Source organism: Crocodylus siamensis, chromosome 3 (genome assembly GCF_052110815.1).
Source record: "Crocodylus siamensis isolate JL-2025a chromosome 3, ASM5211081v1, whole genome shotgun sequence".
Taxonomy (NCBI): Eukaryota; Metazoa; Chordata; order Crocodylia; family Crocodylidae; genus Crocodylus; species Crocodylus siamensis.
In genome coordinates this window covers 100,339,719-100,364,629 of record NC_143397.1, presented here as the reverse complement: position 1 = coordinate 100,364,629, position 24,911 = coordinate 100,339,719, and the positions used below count along the sequence as shown (strand labels likewise).

The following is a 24,911-nucleotide window of genomic DNA, read 5'->3' as shown; positions in this document are numbered from 1 at the left end:
GCACTGAGTGTACTTGATAGTAGCTCATCTTACTATCCAAAAGAAAATGTTTGACATGTAAAGCAGATTCCCTGCTTCATTTGATGGTGTATAATTGATTTGGAAAAGTCAGAAAATTGCTATCATTTTATTCACTCTAACTGTGAAGGTGGTTTACAGTGATTTCAAAAGATAACAGGACTATGGCAGTTAGCTGCAAAACCTCAGCTACTACTCAGTGCTTGCTAACTAAGCATATCTGTCCTTGCAAAGGAATTTTCAAAGCATTTTAAGAACCCTTGTCGCTGTGTTGGTACTGTCATCCACTGAGGGAGATTTTCAGTGATGATGGCCTTTTTTAATTATGATACTTTAGTTTCCAGGCCTGAGGATTCAATTAAGACTGGAAAAAATGGTTTTCAGTTATTAAACACGAGAATTATAAAATATTCAAAGCTAACATATGCTAAATTCGGCCTGTTTCTCAGTGACAAGAAGTACCCTGTACACTCTTTCTGGCAATGTAAAAGGACTTGAAATAGTGCATTTACAACCTCTTTAATGTCACATCATTAATAGTGTGATAAAACAAGCCCTGGCATAAATGGGAATCAAGTTTTAAAGGCTTTGTTATTAAAAAAAGTTTAAAAAGTGGCCCAGTAAGTCCTAAGTTAATCAATTAAACTATTCTGCCTTAACATATAAAACAACTTAAAACAACCTTTTGAGGTACTTTCTGTTAATGAGAAAGCTGAAATTTCTCATTTCTAGAGCTAATTTGGGCTATTCTTTTCACACATACTGCATACACAAGGGGGAATCAATCAAATGAGATAGAACTGTTGTATCTGTCTCCAAGAGGAGACTTAAAATAAGGTCACATAACTTTGACCAATTTCAAATACTGAGCACTATGCACTTAAAGAGAACTCTTCACAGTTAATCCAAGGGTAATTTTTTTTTTTGGGTGGGGGGGGGGAGTTGAATAATGATTAAATTTAAGAATATAATCTGTGTCAGGCAGGCCTTTCCTCAGTCAGAGAATAGGCTACATTCAAACATTAGTCACTGTGAATTTGTTACTGAACACTACAAAAATATATTTAGAGATTTATTTCCTTTTTATAATGAGATGCAGTCATGAGATCTCATTGTACCTCCTCAGTACTCCTCATTGTACTCATAGTACCTCCTCAGTACTAATGCATTTTCCTTTCAAATGTACTTTACATTTGTGTGTTTTCTTTAAGCCTATCACACAGGTCAACATAAAAACACATCCTTAATTTCAACATTGACGTGAATGGACCTAGTCCAAAATATTGACTATGAACCAAAGTCTTGCTTGGATCAGGGCTGAAAGAGTTTGTTGCAGCTGCCTTCTGGTCTTTTTGTGGCATTTTTGCAACAATTTGGAAAAGCTCCTTGCATCCTTAGACCTCTTTTTAGCCTTCTAGTACCAGCCTCCTTGTGTAAATCCAGATCTTTCAGACCTAGCATTTTTAATGAGAAAATATTATTGCACTGAGAAGAGTATGTTTATAATAGAAACCAGTGAGTTTGTTTTATTGTTTTCACTTTCAGTCTTATGCTTCTTTTCACGTAAATTAATTTAATAGTTGAACACAGCATCTCTGAATCTAATAGAACCTTTTGGGGATTACATAGCCCCAGAGTTTATGCCGTACCCTGGTGAACTCACAAAGATAAAACTACACAATAAAGAGTCAGGAATTTGTGCTTAGAATTTGAGGTTAGAAGTGCATATCAGGATCATATTCATCCCAGGTGGTACATGATCAAGAGTTCAATGGAATTTAATTTTACTGCAGTGCACATTAAAGGAATCAATAACCACTGAATAGAAATATGAATACCTTGATAAGGCTTGTTGTCCTGATTTCTCAGATTTTTTCGTAACTTTCTCAAAAGACTGGGAAATGACTAGCATTGGAGATTAGATCAACATGTCTGGATTTGAGAACTCCTTAGAAAGTTCCCTCATGTCCCTTTCTCCTTAGGCAAGCAGCCTTCTTAGTGCTAGGTGATGGTGATGGGACTGACAGCATTAAAATGTTACAGTTTCATCCATATCTTTGGTGCCTTAGAGCTGGTTACAGTTAAGTATATGAATTAAGCTGAATATTTTACTTGGTATATTCACTTATTCTGTGGCTCTTTGTATGTCTAGGGAAGGTAAGAAAGTTTCATAGTTTTTGGCAAAACAAACCTGAACTGTAGCTTTGATCTCAAAGTTAGCAATTTGACTGAAGAGCTTCTCTGCTCATATCATCAATCTCTTTTAGGTCGGGAGGCAGGATGCATTAAGTGTCCTTATTGCAAACAGTTATTCCTCACTCTCCAAAGCGCAGGTAATACTTCTCTCTGTCTCCTATAGTTTCTCTGTTTGTTTATGTTTCAGTAATACCTTTCACAGTGCATTGCAGGTATGAGGGTATATGTGGCTTTCTTTTGGTGCTTGCAGTAATTGGTTTTATTTGATTGATGATGGTTTTTCTCCTTGAAAATTGCAAAAGAAACCATGTTTTGTGAAAGGGTAGAATTGGGAGGAAGGTGGGAGGGGAGGCAAACAATTTTTTCCACCTGTTAATAGATAAACCTACTTATAGGTATCTGGTCATTTGTTTTCCCCATGTGATACTCCTCATTATAGTAAAGATGCACATGAATGACCAACCTGCCCTGCAAGTATATATTTGGGAAACCTGTTTAACAATGTCAGCCTTCCTGTGGCGTATTCATCTCTTCATTTTGGATACTGATTATTTCCTGAAATTTTGTGGTATGGGCTGCATGACATTGTGCACTCTGAATTTTAACAAGATATTTCACAGCTGCTATTCAAGGAATGATAGGGATGTCAAGCACAACTTTCAGTTTGAGCTGAATTCCTGATACCATCTGAGCCACGGTTTTTAAGGCGTTCAAGTATAAATACATTTTTCACAGTAATCCTACTTTTTGGCCTTGGCCAGCACACATAGCTTCCAGCAGGTCTGCTCCTGGTGTGTCTGCAGCTGGCTGGGTGCTGCTTGGTTCCCCTTCCCTCCAGCAGCAGCTCCACCTCCTGCTCCTGCTGTGCCACTGTGAGCTGAGAGGAAGTTTCAGCTGGGTGGTTCCTGCCCCAGCATGCAAGACTTCAACTTCAGCTCTTGGCTGCCTTCCACCCACTTGAACATCTGTACCGGTAAGCTGTGCGTGCTGGCCAGGGCTGGGCCAGGGGACATAGGCTGAAGCACAGCATGGCATGCCTTGGGTGGGGCACCACACCGCCCAGACAAGCTCTGCTGCCTGCATTGCCTGCCCCCTCCTCCTTCCCCTCATCCCTGGCTGCCTCCTGGGACGTAGCACCCACACAGCCCCATCACAGGGGCACCCCACAACCATGCTTCATAATCTCAGCCTCACCTGCCTGTCTCACTCTTGAACACTGCTCCCTGCCTGCCCGTGGCCCCATCCCTCATAGAGAGTTTCAGTGAGCTGTTGCAGCAGGGGTAACTTGCAGGGTGTTGACCCAGACCATGACAACCCATCAAAGCTCCCTATGTGGTCCCTGGACCCAAATAATTGCTCATATACACTCTAGAGGACCACTGTGGAAACATCCCCAGTTTCTACCGTGATAGAAAAAGTGTTCTGATCTATTGGTCCAGATTGGTTCTGTTACCAAGGTCAGCTATAGGTAGAATTAACATACACTTTGCATTTCTGGTGGGCCTGTGGACCATCACTTAGGTGATAAAGCATGCTCCTGACATCTTTCACTAATAGCAAATCCTGAGTGTATTCCCTGCCTCTCTAACAGGGCCAGCAAGAAAACTAATACTGTCTTCTGGGATCAGGTAGGGGGAGTTATGGCAGTTCACTGTTCAGACAACCTTTTCTGCCCCCCACATTCTAAAATGGTGCTGTGTTTTAGGGCGTGTCTGTACTTGGAAATTTACATAAAAACCTGTTTCAGAATAGTTATTTCAGGATCGTTTCTTTTCTATAACTCCCTCTCTGGACACTGTTTTCCAGGGAGTCATTCCAGAATATTTTGCAACAGTTATTTCAGTAAACTTCCAATTGTAGGTAAAGTCATTATTAGAGTCCAGCTTCAGAAATTGTTTTATTTCTCCCTAACTACAGTCATCTTTTTAAGCAGCACAGTAGGTCTGGTTATAGCACCGGGGAAATTAAACTGACACAGCGCATTTGTTCTCATAAAATAAATAAAAATGGCCGTTAGATTTAAATTCTCTGTTTGCTGAAACAGTGGGAGGGAGAACTATTAAGATTTTTCACTGTGTTAAATTTGTAACAGTTGTGGGTTATATAATACTCCTCTAAACACAGGGAAACATCCAAAGGGATTTTTAAAAATGTATTTGTTAGAAGAACAAATCTTGCCAGTCTGGTTGCTCTTGCTCCTGTAAGCATATCTATCTGTTCCTCTTTCTCTGTTGACAATTAGAAAGGGGCTCAAAGAGTGAGCCTGACCAGAGTGAGGATGAGATTCAATAGTACTGTGGTCTGAAAAGTAAGACTACCTTGCTTTTCTCCATCTCCATGTACCTTAGGCCCTGGCTGTTATCAGCTGCTCTGGAAGTCATTGGTACCAAGTGATAGTACACATGAAAATGAAGCCCCGTGTGCATGGTTTCCCACACCTACATATTAATAATGATACCTAGAAATAGTTATATTTAAAGCGCTGTTCAAATGAAACACTAGCAAGTTAATCCTCACATAGACCTTGAGCAGCAGGAAAGTGTACTCATTTCCATTTCATCTAGCGGGAAACCAAGGCACAGAGAAATTAAGCAAGAGACCATATATCAGAGTTAGTCAATGTCAGAGGTGGCATGAAGATGAAGGAAGCTCCTGGCTTGTATTCCTTTAACGTAGTATTGAACTGTACTTGCTCTCCTGGCCACTGTATTCTCAGACCTGCTTTGAATGTTTACTTCTTTGTCAACTCAGCAAGAAAGCCTGGTAGAGCATGTGCAAACAAATTAGAAAGGAGTTGTGAAAACTTTGAAAAGTGAAGAAATCTTTACCTCTTGCTCACTCTGCAAATTGTGATTTTCATTTATATTTATTATGCCTCTCGTGCAAACTACCACCCAAACTTCCCATTTGCACAGCTACCTTAAAATGCTTTTCTTGAGGGCAGGCCTCTGAGGATCCTGTAGCCTGAAAACAAATCCCCAGCTGACGTGTGCTAACATGCTAACAAACCAGAAGGGCTCCTTTGTGGTACCATAAGACTTCCTTAATGTAGAAAACAATTTTCTGGTGACGGAGAGACCGTTAAACTTCTCTACTGAGATACAGCTGTATGTCCCGAAAGGATTATTGATAGGATTACTGGGTACATGTTTCTGGTATTTGTTTTAGCTATCGTGTTTTTTAATTTAGTGTTGGGAAGAGTTAGACAGCTAGTTAGACAGCCCTGGAAAGCTGTCTATTTACTCAGTAAAAAACAAAGTACAGCAAACATAGGAGGATTTATTTTATTTGCTTTTCTGTTTATATATGCATTCCATAGAGATGAGCAGCCATTCTTAGCTCTAGGCCTCTGTTTTACAAGTACAGTTAGATCTTGTTTACAAGTTATACCACTCTAATTCTATCAGCATAGTTAAAGCAATGCAATTCCCATACCATGGGCACACGTTCATCAGTATAAAAGCACTTATATCCATATAACTATTCTCATTTAGTAGCTGTGATAGTTCAGGAGATATGCAAGAAATAGGATTTATTTGGGAATATTTTTTTATTGGACCAGCTACATACTACCAAGCCAACCCTGCCTCCCACATGTTTCCATGTAAAAACTGGGAGCAGTTTATACTAGTACAAGGAATCTTTATACCAATAGAGTTGCAGTCACACTAGGGCTAAGTACACAGTCAAACAGCCTGAGGCTGAATCAATTCAGTCTTCACTGCAAAGTCTAAACTGCATAGATTGAACAGATAAGCAAGTGAACAGACATCCACTTTTGATTCCAGAAATGCAGCCACATGCCTGCAGTGGCCCAAGCCAGAACCCAAGGGCGTGTGCTAAAGCATACCTCCTTATTTGGTTGTAGCAGACATCTTGGGCCAAGGCTAGCAGGCCCACCCTTTGAGGAAGGCTTACAGGGGAGATACAGAGCATCCTGGGGGACTGTGAGTTAACTTGAATCTGGAGGGGATCTGGGACAGAAATTCAGTAAACTGATGTAACCTAAATAAGTTAAGTTTGATACTACATCTATCCAAGTTTATCGTAAAGTGGTTTCAGCCATCTTGAAACTGCTTTATGTGCACTGAACTTCTGTTGTGTTACAGATTTGAACCAGTTTCTGATCGTTTATACCAGTTTATATGTAATTTCTGTCCCTAGCCTAGAAGTAGTACTGGAATGCAGTACAACCTTGTTGCAATGAACTGTGTTTGTAACACTTCTCCACTTTTAACAATCCCAGTGGTAAGAACTAATTTTTTTCTTATCATTAATAAATGCAGCAAATTGACTAACCCCATTATAGCAAACACCCTTTTGTAATGAATTTTTCTCCCAGCCTTACAGGGTTTCATTCTCCCCTTGTACTCAGCCTTGATGAGGCCACAGCTGGAGTACTGTGTCCAGTTTTGGGCCCTACAATTCAAAAAGGATGTGGAGAAGCTTGAGAGAGTCCAGAGAAGAGCCATGCGCATGATCAGAGGTCAGGAAAACAGACCTTACAACGACAGGCTGAGAGCCACGGGTTCTTTAGCCTGGAAAAGTGCAGGCTCAGGGGTGATCTGATGGCCACCTATAAGTTTATCAGGCGTGACCACCAGTATCTGGGGGAACATTTGCTCGTCAGAGCGCCCTGAGGGATGATGAGGTCAAATGGTTATAAACTACTACAAGACTGTTTCAGGCTGGACATGAGGAAAAATTTCTTTACTATCCAAGCCCCCAAGGTCTGGAACAGCCTGCCATCGGAGGTGGTTCAAGCACCTACATTGAACACCTTCAAGAGCAAAGTGGATGCTTATCTTGTTGGGATCCTATGACCCCAGCTGACTTTCTGCCCTTTGGGCAGGGGGCTGGACTCCATGATCTTCTGAGCTTCCTTCCAGCTCTAATGTCTATGAAATCTATGAGGTTGTATTGTAATTATTTTGGTGAAAAATAACCTCCTTACCCAGCTTAGCTAAACCAGTACAAAACCTGTATTCCAAGCCAGGCCTTAAACCAGGAATGGGAAAAGTTTGGCCCACCAGGCAGATTGGGCCTGTGGCAGACTCCATTTCCCAGCAGATTCTGTCTGCATTGCTCTAGCCAGTCTCCATGGAGACCCCAGGAGTGGTGGAGCCTTGATAGTATGGAGCCGTGACAGCCCCCTGCTCCCAAGATCTCCATGGAGACCAGGTCAGAGCAGCACTGACTAGGTGCATGGCTCAGTGGGGAGAGGCTCGGGCCAGGGCCAGGGCCATGATGTTGCAGCAGTGACAGTGCAAGCTAGAGCTGGGGCAGAGCCATGATCCTCTGCTCTCAAGCCTCTGTGATGAACAAAGGTTCCACAGTTCCGGAGCAGCTCCCTGCACAGCCTTGCATCCTGCCAGCACTGCTCTGGCCTGGTCTCCATGGAGACCCTGGGAGCACAGGGCCACAACAGCCCCATGCATCACAGCCCCACCACTCCTGGGGTCTCCTCGGAGACTGGCCAGAGTGGTGTGGACAGGGACTGCTGGGAAATGGATCTAGCCACTGGCCAGATCCACCATTTTGCCCACCCCTGCCTTAAACAAATTACTCCAATAACTTCCCATTTTTGCTAGTTATAAATCGTAACCCCAAATCCTTATAGTCCTCCCCCAGACACCTCTCTCTCATTCTCAGCTCATGGCAGGGATCTCATTCTGAAAGGTCACCAGAGAGAGGGTTTCAAAGCTGAGAGCCTTCACAGACAATTGCTGTGCTCTGGTTCTGGCATGAGCAGAGGAGCGGTCTCACAGCTAATTAAATCCCAGACCATTTTAAGGCTTTTCAGCTCAAACTAGACCTTTAAAGTTAGCTCAGTACTGAAGTTGTTCTCATTCTGTTGCATTAAACAGACACCAGGGATCATTATATTGAAAAAATTGGTTACAAACTAATGTCTTGTGCATCTTCAGCCAATAATGAGCTGTCTGGTTACATAAATTTTAGCATGTATTATACCTAAATCAAGCATTCATGTGCAAAGTCTAGTGTTCCTGCTAGATGTGCACCAACATACAGGAGCAGCCCTGCTCAGCTCCTGAGGACTCTTATTGGATTGGCACCAATACAAGGAAAATTGACATTATGGGCAATCAGCGTTTTTTGGCCGATATAGCCAATAATGTCACTGATCAACGCTGCATGCCTGTGTGCAGCCACAGCATGCACACGGCCAGGAATGCAGCCTGGCAGCTTGGAGAGCAGCCTCCTGCCAGTAAGTCTTGGAGGAAAAGGGGCATGGGGGAGCAGATTGAGGCCAACATGGTGAGGGAGGGAGTGGGGCTGGGGCAGGGGCAGGCACTGCCTAGCTGGGGCAGGGCATGGGGCATGGGTTGGAGCTGCGGGAAGCTAGTGGTGGGGGGGGCAGCTCTCTGCCATTGCATACAACCCTATGGGAGGCATGTGCCCCTGGATTTGTGCTCAGGGCAAGGGCGGGCTGCCCAAAGCAGGCATAGGGCCAGGGGTTGCACTAGCCTCTTTGGGGGGAGGGGGGGCAGGGTGGTGGGCAGGGCAGAGCAGGCAGCAGTGGTGCTGGGAGGGGGGCTGTGGTGAATTTTGGCATGGCTGTAGCCCACCCTGTACTCCCCACTCCCACCACCTACCCCTGCCTGGCCCAAGCACAGCCCTGGCCCAGCCCCCGCACCAGGAACAGGCTGGTGTAGCCCCTGACCCCAGGCCCAAAGTGGGCAGTCCACCCTCACCCTGTGCACAAATCTGGGGGGCAAATGGCTCTCATACCTCTCCCAGGGGTGCATGCAGTCTCAGGGAGCCACCCCTCCCCCATATAGCTACCCCTGGCTCCATCCCATGCCCTGCCCCAGCTTGGCCTGCCCATGCCCTAGCCCCACTCCCTCCCTCACCATGGGGGCCTCGATCTGTGCCCCCCATGCCTGCCCCTTCTCTTCCACATGCCTCTTCCCCCCCGACAAACTTACCAGCCAGGTTCTGCTCTCCAACCTGCCAGGTTGCATATCAGCCATCAGTATCAGCCAAAAAAAACTTTATCAGTGCACCCTTATTTCCTAGCTGTGATATGAATTTGTGCTGCACTCTAGATGATTTGGGGATCCTAAAACTGACCAATGGATTGCATTAGTCATTACAGCACCTGAGACCATCCCATATTTTGGATGATTTAGTGAGCAGAATCTTCCGCACTTAGTAAGAATTTTTTTATTTAAGACTTGGTAGTAATAATGTGTAAATCCAGTTTACTTTTTCAGACTGCTGTTAACAAGGAATCCCATTCAAATGGAAGCTACCAAAAGTAAGGCTATGCATATTGCACCTCTCTGGGTTGACTTTTGTGATGAGAACATGGTATGTTATGGCACTAAGATTCAGGTACAGGCCTGTTTTTCCAGAACAGCTCTGTCCTTACCAGATTGTCTGTTAAGTATCTCCAGCAGACAAGGTTTGATGATTGATTGATCAATTGATCAATCAATCTAAGGTGCTTATGTAGCCTCTCCATTACCAGAAAACTCTAAGTGCATCACAGGATTTAAGGTACTTATCACTCTTAAATAGGATGCTGTTAAAGGATGTTGTGATCATAGCATTTATTAACAGTATTCACAATCTGCATCATAGGCAGCTTATGCATAGGAAATGTGTGCAATTAATGCCTAATGAAACAGTTTTAGTGCTACAGAGAGGGCTAAAGAAGAACTGTGTCAAAGTAGGTACCTGTTTTCTGAACTCCTTTTAGCAAGCCTCTGGTATGACCGCAGTCTTTCATTTTTTTTTTTTTTCCTTCCCAGTAATTTTATAAGATAGCAAAGGATTATTATCCCATTTTACAGCTGTGGCTTAGTTCAGGCTTTGGCCATCATTAGCATGGCCCCTAAATCAGGTGAGAAAACAACTACAGTGGGACGTAGGATACTATCTATCATCTGCTCTAGCTGCCCACACACTGCCCTCTGCAGCCTTTCTAACCACTTCTAAGATGAGCTAGGCAAAGGAATCCAGCCTCTGTCTTCACCTTGGCAATGCAGACTGCCTATCTTTATCTTTAGAAACATTTGGGATAGATGCCTTTGGTAGAGAGATGCCACAGATCTCTCAGGTTAATTTTCCTGTCAGTCGAACATGTCCCAAGGCTCCCCTGGTTGTCAGGATATATCCAAGAATAGACCACACGGAAATCACAAGACCCTAGAAAGCAGGGATCAGGAAGGAGCTTTTTAGTCTGCATACAGACTTCAACCTGCTTATTCCTCCAATGGGGAGTGGAAAAGGGTAAAAGGAGCATGGTAGGAGCAGTAATGGCATGAATTGTTAGCTTGTTTGTTATTAATTTTGACTTAAATGTAAATGAAATCATGCTGCTATAAAGCATGAGGTATCTGATTATCATTAGTAACAATGTCAGTAAAATCTCAGAGCATTAAAGATGTCATTTTATGAGGAACTCAGCCAGCCAGCCATCTCCAGATACTTCTTTCTAGCTCTTGATATGGGATTTACATCTTCAGTTTTGTTTTACACCTGTCTTGGACTGATGTCCCTTGTGCATGCCTAGACAATCACCAGATATGAACTATTTCAGTTTAGTGTAGAAAGTAGTATAGCTCCATAACCCTAGAGCCCTCTCAGAGAATGCCCTGCCTGTACTGTTTTTATTTTTCTTGTCTTTAAGATTCAGGCCCCCAATTTACCTTAATCTATCATAATCCAGTAATAACCATAATGACTCCAGGCTTGCCCAATCCCCACAGTTAGTACTTATGATTCTCCTGTTGTACGAGAAATAAAGCCAACACCTTCTTTCTCTCATTTGGTGTAAAAGTTGCATGTGGCTCATGTTCAGAGTAACCCTTCCCATAATTGCCCCTTTGCTAATGCAAAGCTTGATGCATGCTGTGATTTTTCACTTAAGGGCTGAAAATCCTACCTACGCTAGCTGCAAACAGTGCAGTGGGCTTTATGCCCACACGGTGTGTAGGGAGCTAACACTGGCAGGGGTGGCTCAGCCTTTAAATTAAATTGTGCTGGTTTGCCTGGAGGACTGGCATTTTCTTTTCAAAACGGGCTTTGTGAGTGAATGGGCTAGGGGTGTAGGCTGCCCATTTTTTAAAAACCAGCCCTCAGCTCCATGACATCACAGCCCTGTAAGGAGACAGGGAAAGGAATTTGACTTGCCTTAATGAAAAAAGAAAAAGTGAAGGCTTTCTGGGAAAAAGAAACTTCCTTGCTCCACAACTGAGAGGCACCACCAGAAACAGGAGGTAAGCTACAATTTCTGACTTGTGGCTTCACTGAATTTCTTATTGAAAAAAGTGAAGAACTTTTAAGTCTGACTCGTTTTCTTCTGTAGTCACTGAGGAATTTGTAGCTCTTTGGCTGGGTTCACTATACAATGCTGTAGATCGCAAGCAAAGCTCCTTGAATCTTTGACTTTCTTTTCATGTCAAATAGGTCAGTAGCATCCTGGGTATAGATACAAAAGAGATGATTTGAAGCCTGTGTATGCTGATCAAGAATGCAATCCACGTGCGCACTTTGTACTCTTTTGCTGCTATTTTTCTCTTAACTGCTTGCAGACATTTTCCAGTAAGAGCATTCTTGTTGCAGTCTGAAGTGGTATTTCAAATGATACAGTTGTAAGGATGTGTAGTACTTCGTTCCTTCTAAAGAGCTTGTTTAAAATGTAGCCTGCTCTTTATTTGTTTAGTAGTGGGGTAAACTGAAATATCACCAACAGTCGCATTTAGTAGAAAAAGCGTTACTGCCTTCTACTGTGCTTTATGCATACTGCGACCGTTTGCTTGGTGTCTTCTTTAATGCACTGGGATGGCACATTCATCATGCTCCAACAGCCAGATTTTAGAAAACCATCTATAAAATTCTAGAGCATGAGACTTGTAGCACATTACATAGACTTCATGGATTACTTAGTAATGCCAGACTCATTTGTTGAGCTTTAAAAGTCAAAAAAGTCATTTATAATTGACATCTTGGGCTTCTTCCCTGTTGTTCTAGGGAGGGTTAGGGGCAGTGTACCTTCTTAAAAAAATTTGTATTTGTCCTCCTTCCCCCCAACCCCCTGGACTGCTTGTCAGACCTTGCAATTTGGCAAAAATGAGAGGAGCTGCTTGCAGTTTAGTAATGAGCCCTTTGGGAATACTTTTTTTAAAGTACTTTCTATCAAATATTGAACTTTCTTGTAAGTGTAGCTGACAGCAGCTCTTCATATAGCTGCCTGGCTAACCATAATGATCATAGACTGATTTGGTTTGCAGTTTAAGTTGTCTCTCACACTGTCAGGTTGGAGGGGGGAGGCAGGGGGAGAACCCTCAGATGCATATTATACTGACCAGTGGTCAGAGACAGGAGAGTTTATACTATTAAAATACAGTAGAGCGTTCCAAGGTTTATACCAGAATGTGGTCAGTTCACTTGTCTTCACAGTTCCAGGTTTTGTTAAGTGCTTTTCCCCAGTATTATCTGAATTCTTTGCTCTGCTGAAAGGATAAGTGATGAATGTCTTAATTAAATAATACCTTAACAGAGTCCAGATGTGCCACAGGCCATTAATCAGTAGCTTTTCAGCAGGAAAAGGGGAAATAATGAATCTTGAAACAGGGCGCAAGGGTGGGTGGGGGTGTGTGGTGAAAGGGAATTTCTTATTCTTGAGGATTCGTCAGCCACCTTTTTCCCAAATAAGGAACAGAAACATTCTTAAGTCTTGTTTCCAGTGAAATACCCTCATAGGGGAGTGACTTAGATGACTGTAATGTTTAGACTGCAGTAAGAACAAAACTTAAATGAAGTTACTAACTGCTTACAACGGGAGACTCACATGGTAGGTCATATGTTATAGCCTGGGGACACCAATGGCATGTGGAGAATTTACCAACATCCTGCTATGCTACTGCTTACAAGAAACTGTAGACATTTGGTCTATTACTGATAAAAACCCTCTGAAGATTCTGTGTAACCTTTCTTGTTAAATGCTTTTTTGTTGCATGTTTAGATTTCATTGACTGCTTCTTTGACTAGTAATGAATTTGGCTGTATTTAGCTTATTTAGCATGGAAGTATTTTTCCTTCAGTTTGTTTGTGTTTCTGAGTGTGTGGTTTTTTTTATTTGCAGCCGTAGCTGCAGACCAAGTAAAGGCTATTGTTAAGATTGTCAAAGCAGCCAAGGGGATTTAGACATGCATCTGCCATTTAAAATTAATATAAGTCTTAGTCCCCTTAACTGTTTTGAAAATCTGCCTTTGTAAAGCTCTGTTCCCTGAGCTATGGCTTATTTCAAGCTGTCAGGGTGGTAACAAGCTGCTTACGTTGAGGGAGACCAAGTTGTATTATATGCCCTTATATTCATTTATGCATGAACAGCTATCAAGTCAGCATACAGGAGCCTATGGTGTCATTTTAATATTTTTAAGTGTTTTATGGGAACGATTTGGTTGCTTCAAGATGATTTGGTTTCTGTTCATTCATAAAGCTATATCCACTGGAGCCTCCAGTTTACTTTCTTAGAGGCTGTACTTGTAGAATCAACATTTGGGGAGGACTGGGTTAGAGAGCTTCTGGAGGGGCTGGATGTGTTCAAGTCAGTGGGTCCAGATGCTCTCCACCCCAGGGTGCTGAGGGAGCTAGCTGGGGTTATTGCAGGGCCCTTGACACGGCTTTATGAGCACTTGTGGTGCTCGGGCCAGGTGCCAGATGATTGGAAGATAGCTAACATGGTCCCCATCTTCAAAAAAGGGAAGAGAGAGGACCTGGGCAACTATAGGCCCGTCAGTCTTACCTCTATCCTTGGGAAACTCTTTGAGAAGATCCTCAAGGAGCACATCTGTGATGGGCCAGCTTCAGGGATGATGCTCAAGGGCAACCAGCACGGTTTCATTAAGGGCAGGTCATGTCAGACCAACCTTATTGCCTTTTATGATCAGGTCACAAAGGCAATGGATGCAGGTGTTGCCGTGGACGTAGTCTTTCTAGACTTCAGCAAGGCCTTTGACACCGTCTCCCACCCCATCCTCATTAAAAAACTAGGCAACTGTGGCATTGATGCCTACACAGTCAGATGGATTGCAGATTGGCTCAAGGGTTGTACTCAGAGGGTGGTGGTGGACAGGTCATATTCAACCTGGGGGGAAGTGGGCAGCAGAGTCCCCCAGGGGTCGGTCCTTGGGCCTGCACTGTTCAATTTCTTCATCGGCGATTTGGACAACGGGATGAAATGCAACCTGTTTAAATTCACTGATGATACCAAAATTTGGGGTGAGGTGAGCACGCTAGTAGGGAGGGAAAGATTGCAGCAAGATCTGGATAGGTTACAGGAGTGGGCTGACATAAACAGGATGTGTTTCAACACTGACAAGTGCAGGGTGCTGCACTTAGGCAGTAGAAACCAGCAGCACACTTATAGAATGGGAAACTCCCTTCTTGAGAGCACAGAGGCAAAAAGGGATCTTGGAGTCATTATTGACTCCAGCATGAACATGGGACAACAATGCGAGGTCACGGTTGGCAGGGCTAACCAGACCTTGTCATGCATCCACAGGTGCATCTCAAGTAGAGCCAGGGAGGTGATCCTCCCCCTCTGTGCGATGCTGGTTAGGCCACAGCTGGAGTACTGCGTCCAGTTCTGTGCGCCCCATTTCAGGAGGGATGTGGACAACATTGAAAGGGTCCAGAGGAGGGTCACCTGCATGATCTGGGGACAGTAGGGCAGACCCTACAATGAGAGACTGTGGGACCTGACCCTGTTCAGCGTTCACAAGAGAAGGCTGAGGGGGGACCTGGTGACTGTCTATAAACTCACTAGGGGGGACCAGAAGGGTTTAGGGGAGACACTGTTTCCCCTAGCGCCCCCTGGCATGACAAGGAACAATGGACACAAATTATTAGAGAGTAGATTTAGATTAGACATCCGCAAGAACTACTTCACAGTCAGGGCGGCTAGGAACTGGAACCAACTTCCAAGGGAAGTGGTGCTGGCTCCTACCCTGGGGGTCTTTAAGGTGAGGCTTGATGCCTACCTAGCTGGAGTCATTTGAGTCCAGTCTTTTCTCCCGCCCAGGTTGGGGGTCGGGCTTGAAGATCTATAAGGTTCCGTCCGACCCTACTTCTATGATTCTATGATTTTTTTGCACACAGCAGCAAGTCACAAATAATGTATCATAGATATGGTAATTGTATTGCATAAGTAGGAGGGTGGTTTTAAAAATACAGTTACCTTTCAGAGTAATCAGAAAAAAGCTCCCTACATTCCTCTGGCTTTGCTGAGATACAGTTTTGTTTTGTTTTTTAATTTAAGACAAGAATGACAGCCATAATATTGGGATCTTAATATTTCTTTTTCCTTCAGCCCCTTGGTGTCTCTCAGAAGATCCCTTACAGAGATGCCTTTGAACACTGGCTGTGATGGCTCCCGGTTCTGCATCACTGTTGCCTTGAGGGAACTGTCTGCCTCATTGGAGTTTGTGGCTAAGATTACTCAAAACTGCCAAAGGGATTGAACACCCATTTCCCATTGGAAATGAATGGATATCCTAATTCACAAAACAGCTTCAGAGAGATCATCTTAAATAACTCAGAATTCTTCATTTATGAATATTGTTTTTACATTTGCTCTCTCTTGTTCAGGGTATTGATAATAGCAGCTCACCCTTCTTACCCCATGTGCCAGATGGGCAGTGCCAGGTCCATTTGCCGGGTAGACCCAGCTGGTGAACTTGATTTAGGAGCAGAGCCGCACAGCAGGGGCCCATCCAACAACAGGGGGTTACGCTGCCTGAACCTATAGTTTCATAGTTTCATAGTAGCTAGAGTCGGAAGGGACCTAGGTAGATCATCTAGTCCGACCCCCTGCCTTAGCAGGAAAGAGCACCGGGGTCAGATGACCCCGGAAAGGTGCTCATCTAACTTCCTTTTAAAAATCCCCAGGCTAGGAGCCTGCACCACTTCCCCTGGAAGCTGGTTCCAGGCCCTAGCCACCCTGACTGTGAAGTAGCGCCTCCTAATATCTAATCTAAACTTACCCTCCGCCAGTTTGTGACCGTTATTCCTGGTCACTCCTGGCAGCGCACGGGGGAACAGGGACTCCCCCAATACCTGCTGATCCCCCCTGACCAGTTTGTAGCAGGCCACAAGGTCCCCCCTTAGCCTTCTCTTGTGGAGGCTAAACAGGTTCAGGTCCCGTAGCCTATCCTCATAAGGCCTGCCCTGCTGACCCCTGATCATACGAGTGGCCCTCCTCTGAACTCTTTCCATATTGTCCACGTCCCTCTTCAAGTGTGGCGCCCAGAACTGGACGCAGTACTCCAGCTGCGGCCTGACCAGTGCCGCATAGAGGGGGAGGATCACCTCCCTGGACCTGCTCGAGATGCATCTGTGGATGCATGACAGGGTACGATTGGCCTTCTTGACTGCCTCCCCACACTGCCGGCCCATGTTCATCGTGGAGTCAATGACGACTCCAAGATCCTTTTCCGTCTCCGTGCTGGCAAGAGGGGAGTTCCCCAACCTGTAAGTGTGGTGCCGGTTCTTCCTCCCCATGTGCAACACCTTGCACTTATCAGTGTTAAACCCCATCCTATTCTCAACCTGATCCATCTGCCTGGGGGTGGAGGGTAGGGAGTGGCCTGGCCCCAATCTGGACACATGGAGGTGGTAAGGGAGGAGACAGAGTAGCTCTGATCTGGACATACATGGTGGGGGTGAGAGGGGGGAGGGAGTACAGGGGTGGGCTCAGCCCTGAGTCCACTGCACAGCAATGGCCTGGACGGGGCTGAATCCAGCCAAGTGGAGCTTCCACTACTCCCCCACTGCCAAATTTTCCAACCTGATTTCACTGCACAGCCAGCCCTGGGCTATGAGCAGGTGCAGCAAGCAACCAGTAGGCAGCAAACAGCTGCACCAGGCTCCAGAGCACCACCCGTGGCTCCATGCTGGTGGTGACTGCATGCACGCCTCACAGTGTAGGGTGGGGAAAGGGCTGGACACAACCCCCCCCCCCCACCCCCCGTCTGCCTGGAGGCACGCATGCAGCCATTGCCAGTAAGGATCTGGCCCCACATGGACTGCCCCTGGCATGCCAGGTCTCGACGCTTGTGTCAGGGTTGAGGTATTTTTGGCACTCCGGCCAAAAATGTTGCTGACCCCAGCCTACGCTATATTATGTTTCTGGAAGAGCAGGGTTGGAAGTAGACTGATCTTGTTCATGTTTTTGGGGAGACTGGAGGTTAGAAGACATCTAAAAGGGTAAATCTTTTCTTAAAGGCATCGTATAGGTTAACTCCAGACTCCTACAAAAAATACTTTCCCTTCTTAAGCAGCATACATATTGACTGAGCTCACAGTTATGCCCTTTGATCATCCTCATGTCTTTTCTTTCATTCCACATGACTTAATCAAAACCTTGTTGAACTTTATGATTTTTTCTCTTTTTTAGCATCTCCTCATTTTTCTTAAGCCCCATGCTAATTGGGTTAGCCTCAGGTTTTGGTATAAGTGACAGTCTTAAAGACGTCTGGAATGGAGCTGAATGCAAAACAAGCTAAGTACAGGACTGTTATAAGGAACTTTTGAGGGCTCATTTTCCTACAACAATTCAATTTTCCTTTATTATTTTGGGTGAAATTATTCTTTGCACACCCCCTGCACATTCGCACTAGTGGGATGTGCTGGCCAGCGCCCCTCTGATGGTGGAAACTTCCCAAAGCCATGTCTGTTAGCAGGCTTGCGTGCCCCATCCGGTCCTTTCTTCCTGAGTTTCTGAGTGTTCTGACAGTGGGGCTTGCCTTACTTCCTCCGAATACAGTGGTGGATGGATGTGAACTTCCCCATTTCCATTGGTTCCAGATTCTTATCTCAAAAAGTAATGTAGAGTCTTAGTGTGGTGGGGTAGTCTGTTAGCACAGATTTTAAAGAGAACCTAAGAAGGTATATAGCAATGCACACAGGTACTCTTGTTACTGAACCTGACGCATCAAAAGGACCATCACTAAGGAAAAATCCCAAGCCTATTAACTGAACAGAAGGGTAGATTTTATGACCCAGTCTCTCTGTGACTGCACAGGACCACTACCTTCAGGACTCCAACAGACACTGAAAAACCTTTCCCTTTAGAAGAAAAGCAGGTATTGATTATAGAAGACAGTCAACTAGAAGGTGTTACAATCTGGAGTGGTGGAGGGATCAGTGAAAAATATGTGGATCAGCCTTTGAACTTAGTTCTGACTTATTTTTGAATACTGACTTCAGGTTTTAAAAGGTCTCCTAAAAGCAATGGTGGCCTCCCATGTGCTGATGGATCATAAATTGTAGTAAGGTGCAGACATTCATGAATGAACTAGCCAATGAAACTACCCTTAAAAATTCCAGTATCATTATGGGACTTTAGTGCAAATCATGAAGTCTCCTTTGAGCCTATGGAAAACTATTCTCTGTTCCACCTAGTTATTAAAACAGCTTTTTACATCAGCTGTAGCATCCCCTCAGAGAATGAGCAACTTCCATTTACTGTCTTCCATACCTAAGGGATATTTAAGTCACCCAGTGACAAATGCAAACGATGGGGTTTCTCAGGGATCCAACAGAGGTGGCAACAACCATAGTGGAAGCAGTGGAGCAAGCAGCCACGAGCCAGGCATCCACTTGCTGCAGCCTTGCTTGCCTTCTCCGTTGCCAAAGACCATGTACACCAAGGCTGCAGATTGTGTAAAAGGACTTGTCTAGCATTAGCCATGCACCCAGTTCCATCCCAGTGGACTGGATGGAGCAGCACTGCGAAGTGGATCCAGCCTGTGAACCATATATTATGACACCACTTCTCTATCTGAACCTTGGAGTCTTTCACAAGAAAGTATAGAAGGTCTATAGACCTTCTTGTGAAAGAGCTATAGGTTGACCTCCCCCCCAGCCCCTCTGCCCAACACGCCGTGCTGCCCATGGGCCAAGGCAGCCCCTTCCCAGGCAGTGCCAGGCATCCTACTGGCCGCAGGAGTCTGCTGAAGGCAGAAGAAGAAAGCAGATCCTGCTTTCAGTGGAGCCTAACTGCTCCCCCTGTGGCCAAAGAGCAAGCTGATGGCACCCCTGAGCTGTGGGAGGGCTTGGTCCTTCCCTCCACAGCAGCAGCATACCCAGGGCCCGGATGTGGGGGCTGCTAGCAAGCCAGGTGATGCCTAAGCTCCCAGGGGCCTGATCCAGCTTTCCTGGAGCCCGCCAGCATGTGAAAGCCCTATCCTTTTTTTCATGACCAACATCAAAGCGAGTATAAAGACGCAGAAAATTCCAATGTCAAGGATCTGTACAACGATCAAATTACTCATCTGGATTTTTTTACAAATGGATCATTATAAAATGTGGGTTGACATATATACCGGATATGTGAAGAAACTAACTTTTTAATAAAAAATTTGGGGTTGATTAATGCACTATGTCAACTTATACACCATGAAATACAGTACTTGTGACCAGAGCCTTGATGGACTTCTGATACTCCTCTTCTTCCCACACCTTTACCTCTTCCCTTATGTCCCAATGGACTCTGGACTTTGAAGTGGCAGGGGAAGGTACTGAGGAGGCAGGGGGCACATCTCTCCATTCTAAAGAACTGAAGGGACAGAGAGGGAAGGTGCAAGTGTTTCAGCAGACTCTAAAGTTCCTCTCTCTGAGCTGTATCAGTTGGCAGAGCCTCTCATTGTACATATACTGAGTCCATCTCAGAGGACTCCAGTTGCAAGCCAGTAACATTTATTCCTAAATAGGACATAAATCTATGTAGGCCTTTTGAAATAAATTATACCCCTTGCCCTGGTTCTTCCCTCCCCCAGAAAGAAAACTCCAGAGAATGGCACAGTAAATTTTTTTCCTGCTGTTTGAAAACAATAGTGTTTTGGAGTGTTGCATACTTTTACAAAAAACCATAAATGTTAAATGATGTTTTGCTATTTTATAATACATGTGCTGCATTCCTAACTTAACTTCACTATTAAACATGTCAGTTGTCTGGTGTAGTGTAGCAGTATACTGTAACATAATGTATACAGCTCTACCAACAATCTTGATATACAGATGTGATTAGTTTCTAAATGTTTGGAGAGTTGGTTTTGTACAGCTTTCATGTCGGACTTATCCTGACCATTCGGCGTCCAAAGTTTATTTCAGTTGATCACCTTTGAATATCTTGAATCACTTAAGAGAGAAGTGGTTAAAGACTAGTATCTAATGTACAGATAGTTAGAAAGGTGCCAAGTAAAGTGAGAGCAGAGCAATAACTCATTGCTCTTCTGTATCACCCTGCGTGCAGAGATCTCAAAGGCCTTTACAACATTTAGGCCCTGATTCAAGTCAGCATTTAAGCATGTTCTGAACAATAAGCATGTCCTCACTACCCATTTGTCACATATGTGTTGCCCTGCATATATATTTTGTCCTAAAAAGGAGCACTTCTCTGATTCAGTTTCTTACTGTATTCTGCCTCACGTTATGTCACTGGGTTGCAGATAGCTAAGGTACAAGACAGGGGTTGGGACCGCAGAATGGAAACAGTGTGTTCCTAGCTGGGGGAAGAAAGCTTGGTGTCTGTCACAGATTTTAGGGGAAACAGATGTGCTGCATCTGACTGTGGTTGTATTAAAGTGTGTTTGCTTTTCAATGATGCGGTTTTGTCTCATTCTTTTAGATACCTCTGGTGTTTAAGAACTATTATCCACATTTTATACATGAGGAAATGGGCACAGAGAGGGATGATGTGCTGAGGGTAGTCCAGACTGTAACAAGTGAATATAGAACTGGGTTCATGTGTGGCTTCTGTCTTGTCCCCTAGCTATAAAGTCCTTATTTCCAGTCTAAGTACTAAGCACTCATGATACAACTGAAAAGACTTTGTCCTTGGAATCTGCTACCAGAATAACTTCTATGGGGTGCCCATAGTAATGTCACTAGGGCTGGGTGAGAGGGGCACTCACCCCAGTGCCAAATTAGGAGGGACACTGGAATCATTCCCCCATCCCCGCATAATCCACATCCCACAGCAGTGCCCCACAGCACTGATGGTATTGCCAACAAAATTTTTAAAAAATGACTTAGTAAAAATATGTGCTGGCTCCCTAGTGGGGACGTCAGTCCTCATGGCCACTGCAACCCAGCCTTGTAGCCCACGGGGGTGGGAGAGCCACTAGTGCAAAAAGGAGCAGTCAAGATGGTACCTGCCCCCCACCCCATCCATCGACACTGACTGGCTGAGAGGGCTACACATCCTATGGCTCCATTTGTCTCTGTCAGTTAGTGGCTAGGGGTAGGGCTGCATGACAGACAGTCCTCTTGGTCAATCAGCTTTGGCGGGGAGTGGGGGACAGGGGGAGAGGAGAGGGGAGAAAGGCCTGCTGTGATAAGCCCACAAAAATGGTAGCCAGTGCTGTGATCAACCCAAGAAATGGTCCATCTGCTGCCTCAATTTGGGTAGGTCCCTAGTTATTGCCACTGGGTGCCCAGTCTTGTCAAATGTATCTCTGGGTAGGGTGGAGGAGGCAGAGGCAAGCATGCCATTAATAGGGGCTTCCAAAAGGAGGGTGTATTTACTTTATTTATTTGTCCCTGCAAGCTGATGTTGGCGACCGGCATGGACAGCTAGAGACCCTCTGGGTAAAAATTCATGGGGAATTCGGCACAGGGGACACAACGGTGAGAGTCTACTACAGACCTCCCACTCAAAGTCCTGAGCTTGACCAGGAGTTCGCCCGGGAACTGACTGAGGCCGCTTGCTCCAGGACCTTGGTTGTCATGGGTTACTTCAATTACCTGGACATCTCGTGGGAAGATCACTCAGCTAAATCTGAGCGGGCACAAAGCTTTCTCTCGTGCGTGGATGACCTCTACCTGACTCAAGAAGTCTATGGGCCAACGAGAGGCAAAGCGCTGCTCGACCTGGTACTGGCTATGGGGGACGACCTAATCGGCGACCTAGTGATCGATGGGAAGTTGGGTGACAGCGACCACGACCTGATCACCTTCACCATCCGCCGTAAAGCTGGCAAGTCAGTCAGCAACACAGAAGTCCTTGACTTCAGAAGAGCCGACTTTGATAAGCTCAAGAGGCTAGTCGGTCAGGCCCTCAGGGACCATGACCCCAAGGAGATGGGAGTTCAAGAAGAGCGGTTGCTTCTCAAGGAAGCGATCCTCAGTGCACAAGCTAAATCTATTCCAACACAGAGGAAAGGCAGCAAGAAGGCACAGCAGCCCCCCTGGCTCTCCAGAGACCTAGCGGACCTACTGTGGCTAAAAAGGAAAGCCTACAAAGGATGGAGGACGGGATTCACCTCCAAGGAGGATTACTCCGCGCTGGTCCGGTCCTGCAGGGAGCAAACCAGGAAAGCCAAGGCTGCAACTGAACTCCAACTAGCTTCAGGCATCAAGGACAACAAAAAGTCCTTTTTCAGATATGTGGGGAGCCGGAGGAAAAGCAAGGGCAATGTTGGACCCCTGCTAAACCAGATGGGGCAACTGACAACTGATGCCCAGGAAAAAGCCAACCTATTAAATAGGTACTTTGCATCAGTCTTTCATCAGTCACACGGGATGCCCATGCCTGCTATGGGACAGGGAAATCTGGGTGAGGGGGATCCCCTACCCTCCATCAATGCTGACCTCGTGAAGGAACACCTTGAGAAGCTGGATACCTTCAAGTCAGCCGGCCCTGACAATCTGCACCCCAGGGTACTCAAGGAGCTGGCGAGCATCATAGCCCAGCCCCTGGCACGGATCTTTGAAAACTCCTGGTGCTCTGGTATAGTGCCCGAAGACTGGAAGAAGGCCAATGTGGTGCCAATCTTCAAGAAAGAGAGGAGAGTGGATCCGGCTAACTACAGGCCCATTAGCCTGACTTCTATCCTGGGGAAAAGTTAGTGCTGTGTTAGAAAAGTTTATTAAGGAGGCCATCCTTGAGGGACTGGCCCAGGCTAACATTCTAAGGGACAGCCAGCACGGGTTTGTTGCGGGTAGGTCTTGTTTGACCAATCTCATTTCCTTCTATGACCAGGTGACCTATCACCTGGACAAGGGAGAAGAGATTGATGTCATATATCTTGACTTCAAAAAAGCCTTTGATCTGGTATCCCACGATCACCTCTTGGCCAAACTGGCCAGTTGTGGCCTTGGCTCCACCACGATCCGCTGGCTGGGAAACTGGCTCCGTGGTCGGACCCAGAGGGTTGTACTCGATGGCAGTCACTCATCGTGGTGCCCTGTGACCAGTGGGGTCCCTCAAGGCTCTGTCCTGGGACCCATACTGTTCAACATCTTCATTAATGATGTGGACATTGGAGTCAGGAGTGGACTGGCCAAGTTCGCCAATGACACCAAACTTTGGGGCAAAGCATCCGTGCCAGAAGATAGGCGGGTGATCCAGGCTGCCCTGGACAAGCTCAGCAAATGGGCAGACGAGAACCTCATGGTGTTTAATGCCGATAAATGCAAGGTTCTCCACCTTGGGAGGAAAAACCTGCAGCACCCTTATAGGCTCGGCAGTGCTACGTTGGTTAGCACTACAGAAGAAAGAGACGTGGGGGTCATCATTGACCACAAGATGAACATGAGCCTGCAATGCGATGCTGCGGCTAATAAAGCGAGCAAAATGCTGGCGTGCATCCATAGATGCTTCTCGAGCAAATCCCGGGACGTCATTCTCCCCTTGTACTCGGCCTTGGTGAGGCCGCAGCTGGAGTACTGCGTCCAGTTTTGGGCTCCACAATTCAAAAAGGATGTGGAGAAGCTTGAGAGAGTCCAGAGGAGAGCCACGCACATGATCAGAGGTCAGGAAAACAGATCTTACGATGACAGGCTGAGAGACATGGGACTCTTTAGCCTGGAAAAGCGCAGGCTCAGGGGTGATCTGATGGCCACCTATAAGTTTATCAGGGGTGACCACCAGGATCTGGGGGAACATCTGTTCACCAGAGCGCCCCAAGGGATGACGAGGTCAAACGGTCACAAACTCCTGCAAGACCGTTTCAGGCTGGACATAAGGAAGAATTTCTTTACTGTCCGAGCCCCCAAGGTCTGGAACAGTCTGCCAGTGGAGGTGGTTCAAGCACCTACATTGAACACCTTCAAGAGTAAATTGGATGCTTATCTTGCTGGGATCCTATGACCCCAGCTGACTTCCTGCCCTTTGGGCAGGGGGCTGGACTCGATGATCTCCCGAGGTCCCTTCCAGCCCTAATGTCTACGAAATTTATATGCAGCTTCAGTTGCTTAGTAATGTCGGTCCCTAGCCAGTTTGTCCTACAGGGCTAACACTAATAAGTGTACTAATAGACATTATGATGTAAATGCCTTATTCCCATGGCAACTACTTCTGTGAATAAAAATAAGGGGTTTGCTGATTTCTTTGGGGATGGAGAGGGGGCTGGTTTGGTTTGGTTTCTGGTGCACTTTTCCACTTAGAGTGGGGAACTTTAAATATCAATATGGTGTTGTTATCATCTCAGACCTTACCAGCTAAATGGGATTGGACCTAACTGGAACTTGGTTTTGTGGAGATTTAGAGGTAGCTCTTGGGGAGCAGTGCTGAAAGTTCATTAAAGAGCATTCTCCCCTTTTGTATATTGCCAAACCAATGGTAGAGCATGGTGCTGAAGGCTCCATTTTTATGGGACTCTTATTTTGCTTCATGCTTCAGGATCCACTGCCAATGAATAATGCCAGTATGTGAAGTC

The 24,911-nt window shown here is 45.5% G+C and overlaps 1 protein-coding gene across 11 annotated transcripts in view; it reads left to right on the top strand.

Moving 5' to 3' along the window:
- Positions 1–24,911, top strand: part of PALM2AKAP2 (PALM2 and AKAP2 fusion) — a 472,880-nt gene that overhangs the window by 394,364 nt on the left and 53,605 nt on the right. The window contains exon 1 of one of the 11 annotated variants that reach the window (XM_090038878.1): positions 11,315–11,462. The exons of the other annotated variants lie outside the window; for them this stretch is intronic. The gene's annotated coding sequence lies outside the window, so the exon portion shown is untranslated. Of the gene's footprint in view, positions 1–11,314; positions 11,463–24,911 lie in introns of those variants that run through there. 11 annotated transcript variants of the gene reach the window in all.